Here is a 14,515-nt window from a genome sequence, read left to right as displayed (position 1 = left end):
GACCAGCTGACGGTGCTGGAACCCGGTTACTAAGCTGTAGGTGCCCGCGCTTAAAAGCACTACCAAGGACCGCCTGGCGTTGGCGGAACTCGGATACCCAGGAGGAGGCACCTAAGCCAAAGGCTCGGCCCGGAACCAGCTGACGGTGCTGGAACCAGGTGGTGGACCCGAAGGTCCACAGGAGAGGAGAGAACAGCTAGGCCGCGAGGCAGCCGCAGTTACCGAACCCCAACAGTCCTACAGGGGGAGCTGGGCCTACTGGCACTACAGAACCAGCCTTGACTACCAGTTCACGCAGCCCACATAGGAAGCTCCTAAACTGGAGGCACCCTGGAGTTGGCTAACCCGACCGCACCACGACGAGGCAAGCATAGGTGTCTCAGTGAAGTTGACACAACCCGGAAACAGCTGACGGTGCTGAAACCAGGCTTGGCACGAGGGAGTACCTGTGACAAGAACACTGCCGAGAACCAGCTGGCGGTGCTGGAACCCGGATGCGTTGCCCCAGTGTGCAAGAGCCAATGGCACGACCGAGGACCAGCTGACGGTGCTGGAACCCGGTTACTAAGCTGTAGGTGCCCGCGCTTAAAAGCACTACCAAGGACCGCCTGGCGTTGGCGGAACTCGGATACCCAGGAGGAGGCACCTAAGCCAAAGGCTCGGCCCGGAACCAGCTGACGGTGCTGGAACCAGGTGGTGGACCCGAAGGTCCACAGGAGAGGAGAGAACAGCTAGGCCGCGAGGCAGCCGCAGTTACCGAACCCCAACAGTCCTACAGGGGGAGCTGGGCCTACTGGCACTACAGAACCAGCCTTGACTACCAGTTCACGCAGCCCACATAGGAAGCTCCTAAACTGGAGGCACCCTGGAGTTGGCTAACCCGACCGCACCACGACGAGGCAAGCATAGGTGTCTCAGTGAAGTTGACACAACCCGGAAACAGCTGACGGTGCTGAAACCAGGCTTGGCACGAGGGAGTACCTGTGACAAGAACACTGCCGAGAACCAGCTGGCGGTGCTGGAACCCGGATGCGTTGCCCCAGTGTGCAAGAGCCAATGGCACGACCGAGGACCAGCTGACGGTGCTGGAACCCGGTTACTAAGCTGTAGGTGCCCGCGCTTAAAAGCACTACCAAGGACCGCCTGGCGTTGGCGGAACTCGGATACCCAGGAGGAGGCACCTAAGCCAAAGGCTCTGCCCGGAACCAGCTGACGGTACTGGAACCAGGATGGGGAGCAGAAGGTACAAGAGCAAAAGACACTGCCGAGAACCAGCTGACGGTGCTGGAACCAGGTGGTGGACCCGAAGGCCCACAGGAGAGGAGAGAACAGCTAGGCCGCGAGGCAGCCGCAGTTACCGAACCCCAACAGTCCTACAGGGGGAGCTGGGCCTACTGGCACTACAGAACCAGCCTTGACTACCAGTTCACGCAGCCCACATAGGAAGCTCCTAAACTGGAGGCACCCTGGAGTTGGCTAACCCGACCGCACCACGACGAGGCAAGCATAGGTGTCTCAGTGAGCTTGACACAACCCGGAAACAGCTGACGGTGCTGAAACCAGGCTTGGCACGAGGGAGTACCTGTGACAAAAACACTGCCGAGAACCAGCTGGCGGTGCTGGAACCCGGATGCGTTGCCCCAGTGTGCAAGAGCCAATGGCACGACCGAGGACCAGCTGACGGTGCTGGAACCCGGTTACTAAGCTGTAGGTGCCCGCGCTTAAAAGCACTACCAAGGACCGCCTGGCGTTGGCGGAACTCGGATACCCAGGAGGAGGCACCTAAGCCAAAGGCTCGGCCCGGAACCAGCTGACGGTGCTGGAACCAGGTGGTGGACCCGAAGGTCCACAGGAGAGGAGAGAACAGCTAGGCCGCGAGGCAGCCGCAGTTACCGAACCCCAACAGTCCTACAGGGGGAGCTGGGCCTACTGGCACTACAGAACCAGCCTTGACTACCAGTTCACGCAGCCCACATAGGAAGCTCCTAAACTGGAGGCACCCTGGAGTTGGCTAACCCGACCGCACCACGACGAGGCAAGCATAGGTGTCTCAGTGAAGTTGACACAACCCGGAAACAGCTGACGGTGCTGAAACCAGGCTTGGCACGAGGGAGTACCTGTGACAAGAACACTGCCGAGAACCAGCTGGCGGTGCTGGAACCCGGATGCGTTGCCCCAGTGTGCAAGAGCCAATGGCACGACCGAGGACCAGCTGACGGTGCTGGAACCCGGTTACTAAGCTGTAGGTGCCCGCGCTTAAAAGCACTACCAAGGACCGCCTGGCGTTGGCGGAACTCGGATACCCAGGAGGAGGCACCTAAGCCAAAGGCTCGGCCCGGAACCAGCTGACGGTGCTGGAACCAGGTGGTGGACCCGAAGGTCCACAGGAGAGGAGAGAACAGCTAGGCCGCGAGGCAGCCGCAGTTACCGAACCCCAACAGTCCTACAGGGGGAGCTGGGCCTACTGGCACTACAGAACCAGCCTTGACTACCAGTTCACGCAGCCCACATAGGAAGCTCCTAAACTGGAGGCACCCTGGAGTTGGCTAACCCGACCGCACCACGACGAGGCAAGCATAGGTGTCTCAGTGAAGTTGACACAACCCGGAAACAGCTGACGGTGCTGAAACCAGGCTTGGCACGAGGGAGTACCTGTGACAAGAACACTGCCGAGAACCAGCTGGCGGTGCTGGAACCCGGATGCGTTGCCCCAGTGTGCAAGAGCCAATGGCACGACCGAGGACCAGCTGACGGTGCTGGAACCCGGTTACTAAGCTGTAGGTGCCCGCGCTTAAAAGCACTACCAAGGACCGCCTGGCGTTGGCGGAACTCGGATACCCAGGAGGAGGCACCTAAGCCAAAGGCTCGGCCCGGAACCAGCTGACGGTGCTGGAACCAGGTGGTGGACCCGAAGGTCCACAGGAGAGGAGAGAACAGCTAGGCCGCGAGGCAGCCGCAGTTACCGAACCCCAACAGTCCTACAGGGGGAGCTGGGCCTACTGGCACTACAGAACCAGCCTTGACTACCAGTTCACGCAGCCCACATAGGAAGCTCCTAAACTGGAGGCACCCTGGAGTTGGCTAACCCGACCGCACCACGACGAGGCAAGCATAGGTGTCTCAGTGAAGTTGACACAACCCGGAAACAGCTGACGGTGCTGAAACCAGGCTTGGCACGAGGGAGTACCTGTGACAAGAACACTGCCGAGAACCAGCTGGCGGTGCTGGAACCCGGATGCGTTGCCCCAGTGTGCAAGAGCCAATGGCACGACCGAGGACCAGCTGACGGTGCTGGAACCCGGTTACTAAGCTGTAGGTGCCCGCGCTTAAAAGCACTACCAAGGACCGCCTGGCGTTGGCGGAACTCGGATACCCAGGAGGAGGCACCTAAGCCAAAGGCTCGGCCCGGAACCAGCTGACGGTGCTGGAACCAGGTGGTGGACCCGAAGGTCCACAGGAGAGGAGAGAACAGCTAGGCCGCGAGGCAGCCGCAGTTACCGAACCCCAACAGTCCTACAGGGGGAGCTGGGCCTACTGGCACTACAGAACCAGCCTTGACTACCAGTTCACGCAGCCCACATAGGAAGCTCCTAAACTGGAGGCACCCTGGAGTTGGCTAACCCGACCGCACCACGACGAGGCAAGCATAGGTGTCTCAGTGAGCTTGACACAACCCGGAAACAGCTGACGGTGCTGAAACCAGGCTTGGCACGAGGGAGTACCTGTGACAAAAACACTGCCGAGAACCAGCTGGCGGTGCTGGAACCCGGATGCGTTGCCTTGCCTATTAAAGATTGTCTTCCTAGAGCCCCAACTAGCGGTGTTGGAGCAAAGGGTAAGCAGGGGGAGATGAGTGTAGGCCGAAGCCTGCACTGGAGGCAGCTTTGTGTCTGCGTTGCGTTTGCAGGACACTTTGCCGGCTACACACTGGGGGAACAGCTGGCGTTGCTGAACCCCACTAACACAATGGCGTGTGTTTTTCTCTGTGCAGCTAGCACTTGCGGGCAAAAACTAGCGATGTTAGAGCCCGTGTTGAAGCAGGAGGAGGAGGAGAGGAGCAGAGTGTAGGCCGAAGCTTAGTTGAACCAATTTCAAAGGAAACCTTTAACCCCCCCCTCAGGTGTTACAAAGTACAAGAGACACACCTTGTGCAGTATTAATGCTGCACAAGTGAAAGGTTGCTCTATTAATTTGTCTACTTGCACACGCTGAATGAAAGACATACACAATTTACCCCATTCTACAGTCAAACTGTAGTGGATGCGTGACTTGGTTTTTTGATGAGACGCAGCACAGGTGTCCAAAATAACGCCTTGGTGCTTGGAGCAGCTTCCTGAGCGTTGTTATTTGCTGTACAGGAGTCTGCGCTCTTGTGTTATCCCTTGGCAATGCCCTGTTAGCGCTGCCCATCTTATGACATCATTTCATGTTGGCCGGTGCGGTTAACGATGGCCATAAATCCCAGACCCACAGTGTCTTTTCATAAAGCCACACTGCGGTGCTGGGATTCGTGGCCTTGAGCAGTAAATATTTTGGCCGCTCACACACGTCCTTACACCTGCTTCAGACTGGGCGGCCTCTGCTGATCCCTTCTTGCATGCCGCGGCCATGAGGCTGCACAGTCTGAAGAAGGCTGAAGGAGATGAGTTAAGACAGGCGAAGATATGCACTGCTCGTGCCCATCAATCACACCCTCGCAGTCAAAATAATTAAGACAACGAGGAGCATTTTATTCAGGCAGGGCGGACGAACAGGCGCAAGTAGCCAACCAATGATGTCAGAAGACGGGAAGCGCTACCAAGGGGGGTGCTGCGTATCATTAGAAAGGAAAGTCACACCTCAGGGACAGTGGAATGGTCTCAAAGAGACACATTTTGTACGTGTTGAGTTCCACGTGGGCAAGGAGAAAACATCAGCCACCTTGTACAAATGCAGCAGTACTGCTGTACAAGGTGGCTGTTATACATAGAAACACCTGGGGGTGGGGGCCAGGCTCCCTTCAATTTCAGTTCATGTGCCTGCGTGGCGTTTGCAGGTCACGTTGCAAGCTGCACAGCAGGGGAACAGCTGGCGGTGCTGAACCCCACTAACACATTGGCTGGTGTTTTTCTCTGTGCAGCTAGCATTTCCGGGCAAAAACTAGCGGTGTTTGAGCCCAGGGTCAGCAGGAGGAGGAGGAGAGGAGCAAAGTGTAGGCCGAAGCCTGCACTGGTGGCAGCTTTTGGTCGGTTGTGCCAGCGTGGCTTGTGCTGGACACGATGCCGGCTACACAGCGGGGGAACAGCTGGCGTTGCTGAACCCCACTAACACATTGGCTGGTGTTTTTCTCTGTGCAGCTAGCATTTCCGGGCAAAAACTAGCGGTGTTTGAGCCCAGGGTCAGCAGGAGGAGGAGGAGAGGAGCAAAGTGTAGGCCGAAGCCTGCACTGGTGGCAGCTTTTGGTCGGTTGTGCCAGCGTGGCTTGTGCTGGACACGATGCCGGCTACACAGCGGGGGAACAGCTGGCGTTGCTGAACCCCACTAACACATTGGCTGGTGTTTTTCTCTGTGCAGCTAGCATTTCCGGGCAAAAACTAGCGGTGTTTGAGCCCAGGGTCAGCAGGAGGAGTAGAGGAGCAGAGTGTAGGCCGAAGCCTAGTTGAACCAATTTCCAAGGTTACCTTTAACCCCCCCCCTCAGGTGTTGAAAGGTACAAGAGCCACACCTTGAACAGCATTAATGATGCACAAGTCAAAGGTTGCTCTATTTAATTTTGCTCCTTGCACACGCTGAATTAAACACGTACACTATTTAGCCCATTATACTGTCAAACAGTTGTGGAGGCGTGACTTGTCTTTTTAACGAGACGCAGCACAGGTGTCAAAATTTGCACCTAGGTACTGGGCGCAGATTCCTGAGCGTTGTTATTTGCTGTACAGGAGTCTGCGCTCTTGTGTTATCCCTTGGCAATACCCTGTTAGTGCAGGCCGTCTCATGACCTCATTTCATGTTGGCCGGTGCGGTTAACGATGGCCATAAATCCCAGACCCACAGTGGCTTTTCCTAAAGTCACACTGCGGTGCTGGGATTCGTGGCCTTGTGCAGTAAATATGTTCGCCGCTCACACATGTCCTTACACCTGCTTCAGACTGGGCGGCCTCAGCTGATCCCTTATCGCATGCCGCGGCCATGAGGCCGCACAGTCAGAAGAAGGCGGAAGGAGGGGAGTGAAAACAGGGGAACATATGCACTGCTCGTGCCCATCAATCACACCCTCGCAGTCAAAATATATGAGACAACGGGGGGCGTTGTGTCGGGCAGGGGGGACGCACAGGCACAGCCAGCCAACCAATGATGTCAGGAGACGGGCAGCGCTAACAATGGGGGTGCTGCGTGTCATTACAAAGGAAAGTCACACCTCAGGGACATTGTAATGGTCTCTAATGAGACACATTTTGTACGTGTTGAGTTCCACGTGGGCAAGGAGAAAAAGTCAGCCACCTCGTACAAATGCAGCAGTACTGCTGTACAAGGTGGCTGATATACATAGAAACACCTGGGGGGGTGGGGGGCAGGCTCCCTTCAATTTCAGTTCATGTGCCTGCGTGGCGTTTGCAGGTCACGTTGCAAGCTACACAGCAGGGGAACAGCTGGCGTTGCTGAACCCCACTGACACATTGACTGGTGTTTTTCTCTGTGCAGATTGCATGTCCGGGCAAAAACTAGCGGTGTTAGAGCCCAGGGTCAGCAGGAGGAGGAGGAGAGGAGCAAAGTGTAGGCCGAAGCCTGCACTGGTGGCAGCTTTTGTTCTGTTGTGCCAGCGTGGCTTGTGCTGGACACGTTGCCGACTACACAGCAGGGGAACAGCTGGCGGTGCTGAACCCCACTAACACATTGGCTGGTGTTTTTCTCTGTGCAGCTAGCATTTCCGGGCAAAAACTAGCGGTGTTTGAGCCCAGGGTCAGCAGGAGGAGTAGAGGAGCAGAGTGTAGGCCGAAGCCTAGTTGAACCAATTTCAAAGGTTACCTTTAACCCCCCCCTCAGGTGTTGCAAGGTACAAGAGCCACACCTTGAACAGCATTAATGATGCACAAGTCAAAGGTTGCTCTATTTAATTTTGCTCCTTGCACACGCTGAATTAAACACGTACACTATTTAGCCCATTATACTGTCAAACAGTTGTGGAGGCGTGACTTGTCTTTTTAACGAGACGCAGCACAGGTGTCAAAATTTGCACCTAGGTACTGGGCGCAGATTCCTGAGCGTTGTTATTTGCTGTACAGGAGTCTGCGCTCTTGTGTTATCCCTTGGCAATACCCTGTTAGTGCAGGCCGTCTCATGACCTCATTTCATGTTGGCCGGTGCGGTTAACGATGGCCATAAATCCCAGACCCACAGTGGCTTTTCCTAAAGTCACACTGCGGTGCTGGGATTCGTGGCCTTGTGCAGTAAATATGTTCGCCGCTCACACATGTCCTTACACCTGCTTCAGACTGGGCGGCCTCAGCTGATCCCTTATCGCATGCCGCGGCCATGAGGCCGCACAGTCAGAAGAAGGCGGAAGGAGGGGAGTGAAAACAGGGGAACATATGCACTGCTCGTGCCCATCAATCACACCCTCGCAGTCAAAATATATGAGACAACGGGGGGCGTTGTGTCGGGCAGGGGGGACGCACAGGCACAGCCAGCCAACCAATGATGTCAGGAGACGGGCAGCGCTAACAATGGGGGTGCTGCGTGTCATTACAAAGGAAAGTCACACCTCAGGGACATTGTAATGGTCTCTAATGAGACACATTTTGTACGTGTTGAGTTCCACGTGGGCAAGGAGAAAAAGTCAGCCACCTCGTACAAATGCAGCAGTACTGCTGTACAAGGTGGCTGATATACATAGAAACACCTGGGGGGGTGGGGGGCAGGCTCCCTTCAATTTCAGTTCATGTGCCTGCGTGGCGTTTGCAGGTCACGTTGCAAGCTACACAGCAGGGGAACAGCTGGCGTTGCTGAACCCCACTGACACATTGACTGGTGTTTTTCTCTGTGCAGATTGCATGTCCGGGCAAAAACTAGCGGTGTTAGAGCCCAGGGTCAGCAGGAGGAGGAGGAGAGGAGCAAAGTGTAGGCCGAAGCCTGCACTGGTGGCAGCTTTTGTTCTGTTGTGCCAGCGTGGCTTGTGCTGGACACGTTGCCGACTACACAGCAGGGGAACAGCTGGCGGTGCTGAACCCCACTAACACATTGGCTGGTGTTTTTCTCTGTGCAGCTAGCATTTCCGGGCAAAAACTAGCGGTGTTTGAGCCCAGGGTCAGCAGGAGGAGTAGAGGAGCAGAGTGTAGGCCGAAGCCTAGTTGAACCAATTTCAAAGGTTACCTTTAACCCCCCCCTCAGGTGTTGCAAGGTACAAGAGCCACACCTTGAACAGCATTAATGATGCACAAGTCAAAGGTTGCTCTATTTAATTTTGCTCCTTGCACACGCTGAATTAAACACGTACACTATTTAGCCCATTATACTGTCAAACAGTTGTGGAGGCGTGACTTGTCTTTTTAACGAGACGCAGCACAGGTGTCAAAATTTGCACCTAGGTACTGGGCGCAGATTCCTGAGCGTTGTTATTTGCTGTACAGGAGTCTGCGCTCTTGTGTTATCCCTTGGCAATACCCTGTTAGTGCAGGCCGTCTCATGACCTCATTTCATGTTGGCCGGTGCGGTTAACGATGGCCATAAATCCCAGACCCACAGTGGCTTTTCCTAAAGTCACACTGCGGTGCTGGGATTCGTGGCCTTGTGCAGTAAATATGTTCGCCGCTCACACATGTCCTTACACCTGCTTCAGACTGGGCGGCCTCAGCTGATCCCTTATCGCATGCCGCGGCCATGAGGCCGCACAGTCAGAAGAAGGCGGAAGGAGGGGAGTGAAAACAGGGGAACATATGCACTGCTCGTGCCCATCAATCACACCCTCGCAGTCAAAATATATGAGACAACGGGGGGCGTTGTGTCGGGCAGGGGGGACGCACAGGCACAGCCAGCCAACCAATGATGTCAGGAGACGGGCAGCGCTAACAATGGGGGTGCTGCGTGTCATTACAAAGGAAAGTCACACCTCAGGGACATTGTAATGGTCTCTAATGAGACACATTTTGTACGTGTTGAGTTCCACGTGGGCAAGGAGAAAAAGTCAGCCACCTCGTACAAATGCAGCAGTACTGCTGTACAAGGTGGCTGATATACATAGAAACACCTGGGGGGGTGGGGGGCAGGCTCCCTTCAATTTCAGTTCATGTGCCTGCGTGGCGTTTGCAGGTCACGTTGCAAGCTACACAGCAGGGGAACAGCTGGCGTTGCTGAACCCCACTGACACATTGACTGGTGTTTTTCTCTGTGCAGATTGCATGTCCGGGCAGAAACTGGCGTTGTTTGAGCCCAGGGTCAGCAGGAGGAGGAGAGGAGCAAAGTGTAGGCCGAAGCCTGCACTGGTGGCAGCTTTTGGTCGGTTGTGCCAGCGTGGCTTGTGCTGGACACGATGCCGGCTACACAGCGGGGGAACAGCAGGCGGTGCTGAACCCCACTAACACATTGGCTGGTGTTTTTCTCTGTGCAGCTAGCATGTCCGGGCAGAAACTGGCGTTGTTTGAGCCCAGGGTCAGCAGGAGGAGGAGAGGAGCAAAGTGTAGGCCGAAGCCTGCACTGGTGGCAGCTTTTGGTCGGTTGTGCCAGCGTGGCTTGTGCTGGACACGATGCCGGCTACACAGCGGGGGAACAGCAGGCGGTGCTGAACCCCACTAACACATTGGCTGGTGTTTTTCTCTGTGCAGCTAGCATGTCCGGGCAGAAACTGGCGTTGTTTGAGCCCAGGGTCAGCAGGAGGAGGAGAGGAGCAAAGTGTAGGCCGAAGCCTGCACTGGTGGCAGCTTTTGGTCGGTTGTGCCAGCGTGGCTTGTGCTGGACACGTTGCCGACTACACAGCAGGGGAACAGCTGGCGGTGCTGAACCCCACTAACACATTGGCTGGTGTTTTTCTCTGTGCAGCTAGCATTTCCGGGCAAAAACTAGCGGTGTTTGAGCCCAGGGTCAGCAGGAGGAGTAGAGGAGCAGAGTGTAGGCCGAAGCCTAGTTGAACCAATTTCAAAGGTTACCTTTAACCCCCCCCTCAGGTGTTGCAAGGTACAAGAGCCACACCTTGTGCAGCATTAATGCTGCACAAGTAAAAGGTTGCTCTATTTGTTTTGCTCCTTGCACACGCTGACTAAAACACGTACACTATTTAGCCCATTATACTGTCAAACAGTTGTGGAGGCGTGACTTGTCTTTTTAACGAGACGCAGCACAGGTGTCAAAATTTGCACCTAGGTACTGGGCGCAGATTCCTGAGCGTTGTTATTTGCTGTACAGGAGTCTGCGCTATTGTGATCCCTTGGCCATGCGCTGTGAGCGCTTCCTGTCTTCTGACCTCATTTCATGTCGGCCGTTGCGGTTAGCGATGGACATGAATCCCAGACCCACAGTGTGTTTTTAAAAAATCACACTGCGGTGCTGGGATTCGTGCCCTGGTGCACTAAATATGTTTGCCGCTCACACATGTCCTTACACCTGCTTCAGACTGGGCGGCCTCATCTGATCCCTTATCGCCTGCCGCGGCCATGAGGACACCCAGTCTGAAGAAGGCGGAAGGAGATGAGTGAACACAGGCAAACATATGCACTGCACATGCCCATCAATCACACCCTCGCTGTCCAAAAAAATAAGACACCGAGGGCCGTTGTTTCGAGCAGGGGAGATGCACAGGCGCAGCCAGCTAACCAATGATGTCAAAAGACGGGCAGCGCTAACAAGGGTGGTGCTGCGTGTCATTACAAAGGAAAGTCACACCTCAGGGACATTGTAATGGTCTCTAATGAGACACATTTTGTACGTGTTGAGTTCCACGTGGGCAAGGAGAAAAAGTCAGCCACCTCGTACAAATGCAGCAGTACTGCTGTACAAGGTGGCTGATATACATAGAAACACCTGTGGGTGGGGGGCAGGCTCCCTTCAATTTCAGTTCATGTGCCTGCGTGGCGTTTGCAGGTCACGTTGCAAGCTACACAGCAGGGGAACAGCTGGCGTTGCTGAACCCCACTGACACATTGACTGGTGTTTTTCTCTGTGCAGATTGCATGTCCGGGCAGAAACTGGCGTTGTTTGAGCCCAGGGTCAGCAGGAGGAGGAGAGGAGCAAAGTGTAGGCCGAAGCCTGCACTGGTGGCAGCTTTTGGTCGGTTGTGCCAGCGTGGCTTGTGCTGGACACGATGCCGGCTACACAGCGGGGGAACAGCAGGCGGTGCTGAACCCCACTAACACATTGGCTGGTGTTTTTCTCTGTGCAGCTAGCATGTCCGGGCAGAAACTGGCGTTGTTTGAGCCCAGGGTCAGCAGGAGGAGGAGAGGAGCAAAGTGTAGGCCGAAGCCTGCACTGGTGGCAGCTTTTGGTCGGTTGTGCCAGCGTGGCTTTTGCTGGACACGATGCCGGCTACACAGCGGGGGAACAGCTGGCGGTGCTGAACCCCACTAACACATTGGCTGGTGTTTTTCTCTGTGCAGCTAGCATTTCCGGGCAAAAACTAGCGCTGTTTGAGCCCAGGGTCAGCAGGAGGAGTAGAGGAGCAGAGTGTAGGCCGAAGCCTAGTTGAACCAATTTCAAAGGTTACCTTTAACCCCCCCCTCAGGTGTTGCAAGGTACAAGAGCCACACCTTGTGCAGCATTAATGCTGCACAAGTAAAAGGTTGCTCTATTTGTTTTGCTCCTTGCACACGCTGACTAAAACACGTACACTATTTAGCCCATTATACTGTCAAACAGTTGTGGAGGCGTGACTTGTCTTTTTAACGAGACGCAGCACAGGTGTCAAAATTTGCACCTAGGTACTGGGCGCAGATTCCTGAGCGTTGTTATTTGCTGTACAGGAGTCTGCGCTATTGTGATCCCTTGGCCATGCGCTGTGAGCGCTTCCTGTCTTCTGACCTCATTTCATGTCGGCCGTTGCGGTTAGCGATGGACATGAATCCCAGACCCACAGTGTGTTTTCAAACAATCACACTACGTGGCTGGGATTCGTGGCCTTGTGCAGTAAATAGGTTTGCCGCTTACACATGTCCTTACACCGGCTCCAGACTGGGCGGCCTCAGCTGATCCCTTATCGCCTACCACGGCCAGGAGGCCGCACAGTCTGAAGAAGGCGGAAGGAGATGAGTTAAGACAGGCGAACATATGCACTGCTCGTGCCCATAAACCACACCCTCGCTGACAAAATAAATATGACAACGAGGGGCGTTGTTTCTAGCAGGGCGGATGCACAGGCGCAGCCAGCTAACCATGATGACAAAAGACGGGAAACGCTACCAAGGGGGGTGCTGCGTATCATTACAAAGGAAAGTCACACCTCAGGGACAGTGGAATGGTCTCAATGAGACACATTTTGTACGTGTTGAGTTCCACGTGGGCAAGGAGAAAAAGTCAGCCACCTTGTACAAATGCAGCAGTACTGCTGTACTAGGTGGCTGTTATACATAGAAACACCTGGGGGGGTGGGGCCAGGTTCCCTTTTAATTTCAGTTCCTGTGCCTGCATGGCGTTTGCAGGTCACGTTGCCGGCTACACAGCAGGGGAACAGCTGGCGTTGCTGAACCCCACTAACACATTGGCTGGTGTTTTTCTCTGTGCAGCTAGCACTTCCGGGCAAAAACTAGCGGTGTTTGAGCCCAGGGTCAGCAGGAGGAGGAGAGGAGCAGAGTGTAGGCCGAAGCCTGCACTGGTGGCAGCTTTTGTTCTGTTGTGCCAGCGTGGCTTGTGCTGGACACGTTGCCGACTACACAGCAGGGGAACAGCTGGCGGTGCTGAACCCCACTGACACATCACCTAGTGTTTTTTTCTGTGTAGACAACACTTCCAGGTGGCAACTGACAGTGTTGAAACCCAGGGAATCAAAGAGGAGCAGAGTGTAGGCCGAAGCCTGCAGTGGAGCAAGTTGAAAGGGAACCTTTAACCCCCCCCCCCAGGCATTTGTTGCTGAAAGAGCCATCTTGTACAGCAGTAATACTGCACATGGAAAATGGTGGCTCCGAAAATTATGCTCCTTGCAAACGCTGAAGTACACACTCATATAATGTGTCCCCTCACACCGTCAAACCATCCCGGAAGTGGGACTTTCCTTTGTAATGTGACACAGCACAGCCGTCATTCCAACCCCCTTGGTGCCGGGCACCACCTCCTCAACGTTGTTTGGTTCTGTCACGGAGCCCGCACTGTAATGTTATCCCTTGGCCATGCACAGTTAGCGGTGCCCGTCTTCTGACATCATGTAGGTGTCAGGCTGGCAGTGCCTGTGCGTCCAAGCTGCCCGAGATCCAACCTTGCAGTGTCATCTAATGTAGTCCCACTGCGGGCCAGGGATCCATGGGCATGCGCAGTGCATATCATCGCCTCTCACTCACCTCCTTCCTGCTTCTTCAGACTGTGCGGCGTCACGGCCGTGGCATGCTATTAGGGATCAGCTGACGCCGCCTAGTCTGAAGAAGCGTGAAGAAGGGGAGTGAGAGGCTAGTATATGCACTGCGCATGGCCATGGATACCAGGCCCACTGTGGGATCACATTAGACGACACTGCGAGGTGTGATTTCGGGCAGCGTGGACGCACAGGCGCAGCCAGGACGACAACAAATGATGTCAGAGGACGGGCAGCGCAAACTGTGCATGGCCAAGGGATAACATAACAGCGCAGGGTCCATGACGGAATCAAACAACGCTAAGGAGGCAGCGCACGGTGCCAAGGGGGTAGCAATGACGGCTGTGCTGTGTCACATTACAAAGGAAAGTCCCACCTCCGGGACGGTTGGACGGTGTGAGGGGACACATTACATGAGTGTGTAGTTCAGCGTTTGCAAGGAGCATAATTTCAAGAGCGACCTTTCCCTTGTGCAGTATTAGTGCTGCACATGGTGGCTCTTTCAGTAACAAACGCCTAGGGGGGGGGGGGGACAGGTCCCCTTACATTTTAGTTGTGCCAGCGTGGCGGTCGCATGACACGTTGCCGGATACACAGCTGGGGATCAGCTGACGTTACTGAACCCCAATAACAGAGGAGCGACTGTTGACTGTGCACACAGCACTTCCAGGCACCAACTGGCGGTGTTAGAGCCCAGGGACAGCAGGAGGAGCAGATTGGAGGTATTGCCGCACACACAGCTGGGGATCAGCTGACGTTACTGAACCCCAATAACAGAGGAGCGACTGTTGACTGTGCACACAGCACTTCCAGGCACCAACTGGCGGTGTTAGAGCCCAGGGACAGCAGGAGGAGCAGATTGGAGGTATTGCCGCACACACAGCTGGGGATCAGCTGACGTTACTGAACCCCAATAACAGAGGAGCGACTGTTGACTGTGCACACAGCACTTCCAGGCACCAACTGGCGGTGTTAGAGCCCAGGGACAGCAGGAGGAGCAGAGGAACAGAGTGTAGGCCGAAGCCTGATTGGAGCAAGTTGAAAGGAAACCTT

This window comes from Ranitomeya imitator, chromosome 1 (genome assembly GCF_032444005.1).
Source record: "Ranitomeya imitator isolate aRanImi1 chromosome 1, aRanImi1.pri, whole genome shotgun sequence".
NCBI classification, from domain to species: domain Eukaryota; kingdom Metazoa; phylum Chordata; class Amphibia; order Anura; family Dendrobatidae; genus Ranitomeya; species Ranitomeya imitator.
This window is presented reverse-complemented; position numbering follows the sequence as displayed.